We start from the raw sequence: 11,899 nt of genomic DNA, 5'->3' as shown, positions 1-11,899 counted from the left end.
ACTTTCTAAGCTCGTGATATAAATGTCATTATTAAATGATGACAGATCTAAAGGCATGGTCTATAAAGCACTTAGTACCAGAGCTTTAAAATATTAAGTGTTCAGTAAATGTTAACTAGTGTTTTGCTGCTACCCTGAAGCTATTTTCTCTTTTCAATTTTCATGTAGTATTCCATAATAAAGCAAGATACTCTCACAATTCAGGTTTATCTCAAGCTAAGCCACGTAGCAAGCAAAGAGTCTTAACCTGTGTGAGCCATTAAAAAAGATAATATATAATAGCTTGAGCTATTTCCTTCAGTGCATGAACTTTCGTTTGTTAAAGTTCCACTTACAAAGTAATAGGCATCCGAGTACCTCTAACCACAGAAGCATCTCTTTAATAGATACCAAATTGCGATAGGAAATGGACCTAATTTCATCTTGATGCCAGTAACTCCATCTTTCACTTACTTTGACACAAAATGGACTTGATTTCTTAATATCACCTCGGGATGACAATATTTAGCAGGTTTTATAAATACCTAAAATGTGTTTTTCCCTTCCCTATGAAGGCTAAGATATTTATATTTTGTATTGCAGCATCAAAGAATTTAACTCATTTGTTGCACACAGTATCTTATTACAAAAATCTATTTTTATTCACTTGGGTTAACTTTGAGCGATCATACCATCTCTCATTCTGTGGCTATAACACCTTCAAACCTTGTAGCAGAAAGTTTTAAATATAATTATCATTTTCCTTATCAGTGTCACGATATTATTATAGTCTTGTATGTTGAAAACACATGCAAACTTGGAAACTTTGAAAAATAGAATGAGGAAGGGATGAAACTCTAAATCTGGCACATGGAAGATGTAAGAGTCCAACAGCTTTAGTAGTCCAGAAATAATTGCAAATATATCTGCTCCAAGGGTTGACTTAGTAACTACATATACATCACAAATGAGAATCATCCATAGTGCATCTACAGTCTGAATATTTGTGTCCTCTAAGAATGCATATGTTGAGCCATTGGGAGATGACTTGATCAGGTGTCAGAAGCTTCACCAATAGGAAGTCACTGTATAAAAGAGGAAAGAAAACCTGCCTTGCTTCTCCCAACACATAGAAACACAGCATGACAGCAACACCTGTAAACAAAAAGCTCTCACCAGACATAGAATCTACCAAGTTCCATAGTAGATTTCCCAAGCTCCTGATCTTTGAGGGGTTCCTGCCACTTACCCAGTTCATGTTACTTTGTCAAAGTGGGCCAGACAGCTGAAGACAGAACAGAAGTTAAAATGTGAGAGTAAAACTAACATATGGCGAGTATTTTCATATAAAATATGAAGTGTCGGCTGGGAAGGTGGCTCAGTGGTAGAGCGCTTGCCTTGCCTTGCATGCATGAGGCCCTGGGTTCAATTCCTCAGCACCACATAAGCAAAAAGAAAAGCCAGAAGTGGCACTGTGGCTCAAGTGGTAGAGCACTAGCCTTGAACTGAAGAGCTGAGGGACAGTGCCCAAGCCCAGAGTTCAGGCCCCACGACTGGACCCCCCAAAAAAATGAAGTGTCAAACTACCTTGTTTATTTTGAATTATTATTTGTTTTTATCCTGAATCTCAAATTCCTCAAAAAGGTTGTTACCCATAATTTTAGGTCATATCATATTTTTCTTGCAGGTCTTGGAACATCCTAATTCTGTTTCACTTTAATTTTTTTTCCATTTCTAACTCATTTGCATCCCTTTCTATATTGCAGTTACCACTATATTGTCTTGGGTATATTTATTCTTTATTAGGATAAGATGTCATTGTGTATGTGGCTATGAGATTTTTGAATAACGTGCGTGTGTGTGTGTGTGTGTGTGTGTGTGTATGTATGTGTGTGCAAAACACACAGAGAGACAGATTGATAGAGAGATAGATAGACAAGACCCATGATATACTGTTAGTCTAAGCAGACACATGATTGCATTCCTCTGTGAAGATAAAGACCAAGAGTAAAAGCACAAAGGTATTTCCAGAGGAGATACTTTAAGATTAGTCCTTACTAGTGGAAAGATGTTTTGTTGCTGGTGGTGGTGGTGGTGGTGATGTTTGTTTTTCCTTTGGGTTTTCTTTTTCTTTTAGGGGGGACAATGGGAAAATGTAGAAAGGATAGGAGGAAGGATAAACAAATGTAGTTATGCCACTCAGTAGATACAATGTACAACTTGTAGACAGATATGGGAGGAGAAAATGGAGGGAAAGCAACAGAAGGGGTGATATTATCCAAAAACAATAGAAATGTATATAATATCTGACTATATTATTATCTGACTCAGGAAATGGTCCCCCTTACAATACCTTAATAATGAAATAAAATTATATTTAAATAGGTAAGGTTTCTTTGTCAAAGCCGGAAGCAGAAAAAAAGCTGGAAGTAAGGTAGATGATGAGTCTCAATATCATTTTCAAAGAAAAAGCCAACATTTTCTGATAAATTTGGTGTCGAATATGAGTAAAAGTCAGAACCAAAGACCAAAAAATTGAGCATGTAAGTGAATCATGAGAAAGACTCCCAAGTGAACAGCGTCATTTTGAGAAGAGGAGAACGAAATTAAATTTATGTTACATACAAGCCATATTTGAAGTATTATTTGATATCCAAGTACAGCTAACACATAGATGTTTAGATTACTTCAATAGAATGTGTATCTGGGATTTGATAAGATTCAATAGAGCAGAATCAGGATGCTATTTAATGGCATGTGCCATTAAATGAGATCTCTTAGGAAAAAGAAAATAGTAGATCCAAGCACATTTACCTAGAGCACTCTAAAAATGTATGTTTCACAGGAATTTCCACACAGAGAACATGGAGGCACCACATGAGAGTTAGAAATCAAACAAAAAAGCCTAAATCTAAAATAGTAAGCTTTTGGATCCACAGAGCCAAATGAAAAACAAAACAAAACAAAACACTTTACAGAGATGGCAAGTAACCCTGCTACTAAGCATACTGGTAAAATTTGACCAACTATTCCACCAAGATAACAATAGATCTTGGCACAGGGTAGTAACAACAAAGTGATCAAGATGAAGGCCTCATTAAACTGAATAAAAGAAGATACTGTGGAACAGGCAGCAAATATAGACAATGTTCGTGGATGTTTTATTTTTATCTAAGAAGGAGCAGGGAGAGAAGGTCAAAAGAGAGTTATTGCATGAGATGACCTTGGAAGTTCCTTGCCATTCATTCTAAAATATCAAGCTTTATATCTGTATCAACTTTAAATTGAACTCAAATGGAAGGCAAGATCACAAATCTCTGAAGAACATTTATTTGCCTTTGTCCTCCTCATACCAAGTAGATAAAAGACACCTAAGTTTTTTATCTTTCCTAATTAAAGTTAACTCACTGTGCTCAATAGATATTAGAATGAAGTCTTTCCATAAGAGAGAAGTCCTTATATCTGATTAATACACAAGGTAAAGTGTTTCAAAGTGAGTACTGGGTTAGCTTTATTAGTGATGAGACTCCAGCCTCTTGCCCACGGAAGTTTACATTCCCTCCACATCATTAGATGTATTTTATTGTGGTGATGGAGGCAGATTCATTTTCCCTAAGAAAGCATGAAGAGAATAGTTAATTAAGTTGAAGCCCTATGAGAGAAGTCCTTATGAGTTTAAATCTTATCTCTATCACAAAGACAGACCTTTGGTAAAGTGTTTAAAATGTCTGAATCTTGGTGTTCACATATCTAAAATGATAATGGAGTTACTTAGCTGGCTTTTGCACGTTGATTATCTTGTGGAGAGATCCCACAAAGAGTTTTTTGTTTTTTGTTTTGTTTTGTTTTTGTAGGTCATGGGGGTTGAGCTCTGGGCTTGATGCTGCCCCCCAGCTCTTCAGCCCAAGGCTAGTGCTCTATATATAACTTGAGCCACAGCGCCACTTCTGGCTTTTGCTGTTTATGTGGTGCTGAAGAATCAAAGTCAGGGCCTCATGTATGTGAGGCAAACACCCTACCACTGAGCTACCTTCCCAGACCCCCACAAAGGGTTTCTAATTTCTGGATCATAGGTCAATGGGAGATGGGCAGGTGGAATTTAGGATTGCATCTAAAGGGCAAATCTCAACTTTAGTTATTTGCCAACATAACACTGGTATTATATCATGAAACATAATATACAGGATGAGCTGCACATATGTGATGCCAGATATGTCACAGTGAAATAACCCCTCAAGTCAAATTATGCTTGTTCACTGACTAAGCAAGCACATAATTATAGTCATGTACCAATTGAAGAAAACTCACTTTCTACTTCTAGCGTGACCTTGAGCATCTTACAGGATATGATACTCTGAAAAGAATGTAAGGTAGTGTTGATGACAGAACAGACAATTTTCAACAAAATCTTGCATGGGGGTAACAAAGCTTGACACGAATTGGATGAATTTCCTTACTTAATGTATCTGTAACCATTCTGTACCTCACCTTTACAATGAATAAAAAAGAATCCCATGATTCTATCTAGACAAGATATTGTTGTGCTTCCTGAGTTCTCACTGGCACAAAAGAGTGCAATCTTTCTTGATCATCTTTAAATAACATGTGTTTCATCCATTTAAAATAATTATATTAACCCTCATGATAACATATATATATATATATATATATATATATATATATATGTATTCTGACATAGATTTGAAAATTTTCCAGGTCATCAACACCAAGAAGTTGAATGTTATTAAGGATTCTTCAAATAATAAACAATTGGCCCATTTATTAGAGCCTTTACCTACCTTTGCACATCTATAACACAGTGTTTATACTGTTCTTTTATTTTTATTAATATTTTTTCTTTACTGAGATTAAGTAATTACATAAATTTCATAACATTGTGGCGTAATGATACTTAGCTAAAGTTACCAACACATTTTAACTTTCACAATGCTAATTGTCAATGTCTTGATCTACAAAGCTTATTAACTCTACAGACTTTAACAATAAATGCAAATGAACACATGAGGAATGTTCATCATCCCTGGCCATAAAGTAAATGCACATAAAAACAACCTCGAGATACCACCATACCCCAGTCAGAGTGGCCTATAACCCTACAGTCAGATAATGACAAATGCTGGCAGAGATGCAGAGAGAGAGGAACCTTACTGTACTGCTGGTGGGAATGTAAACTAATACAACAACTCTGGAAAGCAGTCTGGAGGTTCCTCAGAAAATTAAACATAGATCTACCCTATGACTCAGCCATAGCACTCCTAGGCATCTACCCCAAGCAACAGGAACTAGGATACAAGGACACATGCACCTCTATGTTCATTGATGCACTGTTCACAATAGCCAAGATATGAAAACAACCCAAATGTCCCACCACAGATGAATGGATCAATGGAATATTGCACTGTCATTAGAAAGAACAAAATAATGACATTTTCAGGAAAATGGGTGGAACTGAGTTATTTTAAATGATCATACAGACAGCAAAAAAATGTGATTGAAACATTTTAATCATCCAGACCTAATGCAGGGACCCCCCTGAAAATCTCTTCTCACCCACTCTTCTGTCTTTATTGGTTGTGTGCACTGAGCTCTCAGCACAATAACCAAGTGGAATTTTTCACAAACAGACTGAAGAAGTGCCTGGATCTGTTGTGTTCAGCAAATATCATGTATTCATTAGCACAAAGCATATATACCTTGGAGCAAATTGCCTGCCATTCACTTGCTTATAATCCCCACTGAAGTTAATGGGAATAGAGGTTTGAGGTGATAAGAATGTAATTTTATTTGAAAAAACAGGAGATGACACAAGAAGGAAGACTCTAGACTCTCTGTACATTATAACTGACATTGTTTTAATGCATTACTTTTTAAAATATTCTAGCAGAGTGGACCTGTTGCAACAATGAGAAGTACAAGTTGTCATGTCCAAAACGAGCTTTACAACGTCGGTGCAGGGGGGGGGGAAGGAATAGGATTGGGATGGGGGGGAGGGGGGAGGCTGGGAAGGGATGTGAAGGGTAAACAAAGTAGGAGGCTGCAACGCTTGGTAAGAAATGTACGCATTATCCTGCCCATGTAATTGTAACTCCTCTGTACAGTATGTTCACAAATAAAATAAAATTAAATTAAAAAAATATTCTAGCAGAAACTAGTTACATTACTATTCATTATTTATTAATACTTCTTCGCTTTAGAGAAATACCCTGAGAATGTTTTCTTCTGGATTATATTAGCTTGCTAGACAAATTGAATATGGATTCATGCCAGAATTAATTATTATTTATTATTAATCATGAATTAAGTTAGTGTAGATAAAACTCTAAAAAACATTATGCACGAACTTACCCTAGCATGCATTATTTCTTTTTTATACATTTTTATTGTACATATACTGTACAGGGGGGTTACAATTACATGAGCAAGGTAATGAGTACATTTCCTATTAAATATTGCTACTTCCTCCTTTGTTACTAACGTCTAATTGGAAGACTTTAAAAAATATTTTTAGAATTTGATTTAAGAAAATAAAATATGAACATTTTTATACCTTGTTTATTATGGTGTCTTTATTATTCTACACAAATTTTTACTCCAGTATTGACAGAGTTTGTAGTGACAACAACATATGCATTCATGTGTTATTTATTCATGGTGTTTATCTAAATCATTCAGGTCTACTTCTCTTTCTGATCATATAGTGGTATTATGGTTCATTGTCTCTTTGAGGAAGAATGAGGGTGATGTAGCCACGAATTATAATCGAAGCAACATGCCCCGCCCATTGTATAAACATGTAAGTACATATAGGAAACTATCTAAAACTCTGTTTATGCTAGAGCCACCAGAAATGTCTATCTGTCTAGATCTCTAAGTATTAGCAATGAACAGAGCTGACCACTGACCTATGTGAACATGTAGCTTAAGGAAGAAAGAAATCATCCTTGTTAAGCGAAGAATAAGTGGGCTCTTTCTCCTTCCAACATTATCTAGCTGACTCCAACAGAGCTTGCTTTAGCCTAGTGAGCATTTGATTTCTCCTTTGATTTAAATGCTAATCCAGAAAGGTAGGTTTCCTATGATAAAAGCTTTATAATCACTCTGTAGTCCATCTGTCTTTCTCAAAAGGTAAGCTTCAGGTCCCAGGTGCTTTCTTGCATATAATTTGTTTGAGTGTGTTATCATTTACTAGTATTCCCTCTAAAATTACAATCACTTCCTCAATCAATAACACACTTCGCTGTTACTCTGCTGGATGAAGGGATCTCTCTAGAACTGACTGCAGCCATCTAGGTTTATGAGTGCCATGATGGACAGTCTTCTGGTCTGTTTTTCCTCACATAGTTTCCTAGCATGCTATAAGCATGGTACAAGTGGGACCCTAGCAACATCATAGGAATGTGCCTGGCATCCTTAATGTCAGTTATTGACAAACTAGGTATATTCTGGATTGGTTAAAAGTCACTTTTGTTCTCTCTACTATACAAACCCCTGATTCAAATTTCAGGGATCCACTGGTCTGACTATAGACCTTGGCTTTACATCTCTTGTTAACCCACAATAAATTGTATCTGTTAATCCTGCATCTATCTGCCTCTATCTGTTCTCTTACCCTTGGACTGGAACACTAATAGACAATTTTTACATATCTATAATAAAAATAAATTTGATATGATAGGCAAATTCCTTCCAATTTCCACATAATGATTACTTGTGTGTTCATATGTGTATATTTGCATATATACATATATATATACATATGTGTGTTATCCTTTATTATATCTCTTTTAAGAATGATTCCTTTACTTGACCATTTTTGTAATGTTAGCTGTCAATCATATGCCAGATCCCATACTAGTTTACATTGGAGTTACTTCTGTGATGAAAGCTAATTCAGAGATGAGGAAAACAGGGATAGGGTCAGGACCTAAAAGTGTACAAACAGAATCTATATCAATCTTCCTGTGGACATTATATTTTGTTTTCTTAGTAAGAATCTCATGAAAAAGTATTTGCATGTGTGTGTATGTGTGTCTCTCTGTATGTCTGTTCTGGGGCTTGAACTCAGGTCCTGGGCACTGTACCTGAGCTCTTGTGCTCAAGGCTAATACTCTAACACTTGAGCCACAGCTCTACTTCTGGGTTGTTTTTTTGTTGTTTGTTTTGTTGGGGGTTTTTTGGTAGTTATTAAGTGATAAGATTCTTACAGACTTTCCTGTCCAGATTGGCTTCTAATATCAATCCTCAAATCTCAACTTCTTGAGTATGAAAATATAGTCTTTTAAGATTTTTTTCAGGGCTGGGATGTAGCTCAGTGGCAAAGCGCTTGGCTAGCAAGCGCAACGTCCTGGGTTCAATCCCCAGTACCAAAAAAAAAAAAAAAAGATTTTTTTCAATTAGTTGAACAAAGACATTTGGAAAAAAGAGATAGAATATTACAAACAAAGTTAAGAAAAGAACAATGACGTCATTGCCCCTGTCATCCATGTCACATAAACTTCATATCTTCTCATTTTCAGTAGGTTTGGGCTTTTTGTTGGTTTCCTTACTATTTGTTGTCTTTTATTTTACTCGACCAAGTTTAAGTTGGCTTTTAAATGAAAGCATCTCTTCTCTGAGTTTCTTCCCCCTTCTATCTGTATCATTCCTTTTCATACCCGTTGAGGTTTCTGAGTAGAAATAGTAAGGGACATAAAGGAAATGCAATTCAAAACAACAGAATTTTTGTCACACTCCAGAATGGCCACTACAAAGATAAGAAACAACAAATGCTGACAAGGATGAGGCCCAAAGGGAACTCTATTACACTGTTGGCAATGTAATCTTGATCAACAATGCTGGAAAGCAGTGTGGAGGAGCCTCCAAAAACTAAACATGGAACTATCCTGATCCAGTAATTCCATTCCTGGGTATCTATCCAATAAAACACAAACAAGGCTACTGTAAAACAACCAGCACAACAATGTTTATTGAAGCAGTATTCACCATAGGCAAAATATGAAACCAGCCCATATGTGCCTCAATCGATGAATGGATTAAGAAAATGTGGTATGTATACACAAAGGAATTTTACTCATCCAATATAAAGAATGAGGTTTTTTGCCATTCATAAGAAAATGGAAAGACTTAAGTAAGCCAGACCCAAAGAAACAAAGATTTCATGGTTTCTCTCATCAGTGGTAGATGGAATGTGCCTTTAAATCTATAAGTAAATATGTTCGGTCATATGCCAGCAGTTCCACATGAGATAACCATAATAGATGCTATGGAAAACACACATAATACAATTGTTTTTAGAAAGACTAAGTCAAAGCAAAACAAAATTAACATCAAGAAATGGATACTTTGCAAGTAGGGGGTGGTGCCAAGGGGGGAGAGAGTATATACAGTGAACGGGAGAGGGCAGAATGAAGCCAAGAACTTATGGCATATGCCACAAAATTGAGAAATCTAAGGGAAGAAGTGGGTCAAAGTGGGGGGGGGGGTGAAAACAGTTGAAGGGGTAAATCTGATCAAGATACATTGTATTCATATACTGCTTTGTTAAATGACGCCTCCCTTGCACAACAGAAGAGTCTGGCCACCCAGATGCGTGTAACTTCTTCACTTTTGTACTTCTTATACAAAACTGTACTTACTTTTTGCCAGGACTGTGGAAAGTTAAATCTTTAGAGTACAGTTTATTGCTGTATAATACTTGTATAGCGTGTCTGTGTATTTGTGAAATGCTAAACGGACAAATTGATAGTCTTTCATCATCACAGCCATCTTATTTGTCTCTAATTTTACTGCTTTGTTTACAAGCCCATAGATCTTTTTCTTTATGACTAATATGAAAATACATCCTTGTGATTGCATTGTATAACCTTAATTTCCCCACTTTTCCTGCTTAATTATAACATTTAAAAATACATAATTTTAATTGGTATTATTAAAGTATTGTACAGATGGATTATCATCTCCTAAATTTGTAAATGAGGACAATTCTTTTTAGACAATGCCATCGCTTCCTTTGCTTTTTCCCAGAATTTTTCCCTCCCATCCATTCCTGCCTACATGTTACATAGTTCACTTTCCAAATAATTTCTACTGAATTTCATGACTGCATTTGTATACTCTTCCTCCATTTCTGTGTCCTCCCCCTTGCCTCCTCCCCAAAAAGACAAAAACAAAAAGCAAAAAACAAAAACAATACACCCATGTTTCCATGTCCTAGATTTTCTTTTGACAAATAGGTTAAATATCCAGAGGAGGTATGCCTCTGGGTTCCTCCCCTAAGAAATTCTCCTTTCAGTTGTGTGTGAATACAACATTTTTTTTTAAGTTTGCTTTGTTGTCTAGCTACTTTCTAAGAAGCTACGATAGCTCTCAAAATCGCCTTAGTACTACTTAGTAATTTGCTCTTTCTGTAAACTTTTGTAGGTTAAGTACTTAAACTCTTTAAGGGACTAATTCGCTAAACTGTACCCTTGTGACAATGAAAACAAAAAACAACTGCTTCCAAAAGTGTGCATGTCTCTAACAGGATGTAGGTTAAAAAAAAGAGATACATAAATTTCCTGCTCCCCTTAATAGTTCACTGACCCCCTCAGCTGCTTAGCCTTCTTGTTAAATGTCATTAGGTTTGTAGAACATCTAAATCAGTCAGAGATAGATTTGTACTGCATGTGAATATATATGAACTCATTTATATTTATCTTTGATATATCATATCAAAAATCTGTCAGTATAAATTAAATGAAATCCAAATCTAAAAATGGATTACTCTATACTAACCACACATTTATTCCCCTCATTTCACACACACACACACACACACACACAAACACAAGGTTGTTTGAAAACACAAATCCACAAAAAGAAGAGTGAACAGAGTAAAACAGCAACTCTTTTAGAAGTTGGAACACAATCACATTTGGAAAAAAAATTAATGAAGTCTTAAACTGGACCAATCAACTCCCAGACCAACTTAATTTATGTACAGATTCCCCAGCATGCTCTGTATTTGGCAACATTAAACATTCTGGGAATCATTGAGGGAAAACAGTTTCTTATGATTGATAAGGACTAAGTACAAGACTGTTTAAGAAACAGATCTATGAATTTCCCCTCTCCTCATTAAAGTGGTAAAGACTAAAGTTTTACTTGAACTCTGGGCCTGGGCCATGTCCCCCAGCTCTTCAGCTTAAGGCTAGCACTCACCTGAGCCACAAGCCACTTCTGGTGGGTTATTGGAGGAGATAAGAGTCTCATGAAGGCTGCCTCAGGTCTAATGAATTTAAACCGCTCAGAAGTGTATGATCGAACAAAAGAAGATGACAACCAGGGGTCATCTGAAATTGTGATTGGCTCACTGATTATCCAAGTACAAAATTAGAGACTACTACTCAAACATAAGTTTCCTAAGACTCAGCTTGGGCTGAGTATGCAGTGGAATGGGCTGCAAAGGACCCTTATGGTTTCCTTACAACAGCACTGCCCTAGCAAGTGCTGTTCTATCCTGGAAATGGGCCAAGATGATTGAAGCCAGAGAGAAGGAGCAAAAGAAGAAACCAAAACGACAAAAAAAATCCAAAAGCTAAACGATTAAAAAAAGATTGAAGGAGTGAACAAGCTCTGCACCTAGAGGAGACTCATTTGGAACATTATGTAGCTTTGGACTCATTAAGTGTTTGGATTTCATCATAGGATCATATAGGAAATTAAATCTGATTATATAAAAGACTCATGTTCTGACCTCAATATTACAGTAACATTTAGTTTTGTGTGTGAAAAGTTTTTTGGTATCTATTGACATTGTAAGTGTATTAATCTGAAAATCAAAAATCATAACTGTTCCAAAATCTGAAACTTCTTGTGTGCAGACATGATTCACAAGTGAAAATTCTACATTTGACCTTGT

General features: G+C 36.1%; 1 pseudogene; it reads left to right on the top strand.

Annotated features, from left to right (window-relative positions):
- Positions 1-9,023: 9,023 nt before the first annotated feature.
- Positions 9,024-11,598, top strand: LOC138806162 (small integral membrane protein 15-like; annotated as a pseudogene).
- The last annotated feature ends 301 nt before the right edge of the window (positions 11,599-11,899 follow it).

The sequence above is a fragment of the Dipodomys merriami genome, unplaced genomic scaffold (assembly GCF_024711535.1).
Source record: "Dipodomys merriami isolate MVZ:Mamm:240054 unplaced genomic scaffold, mDipMer1.0.p SCAF_4, whole genome shotgun sequence".
NCBI lineage: Eukaryota > Metazoa > Chordata > Mammalia > Rodentia > Heteromyidae > Dipodomys > Dipodomys merriami.
Note: the sequence above shows the minus strand (reverse complement) of the source record. Positions and strands in the feature narration are given on the sequence as shown.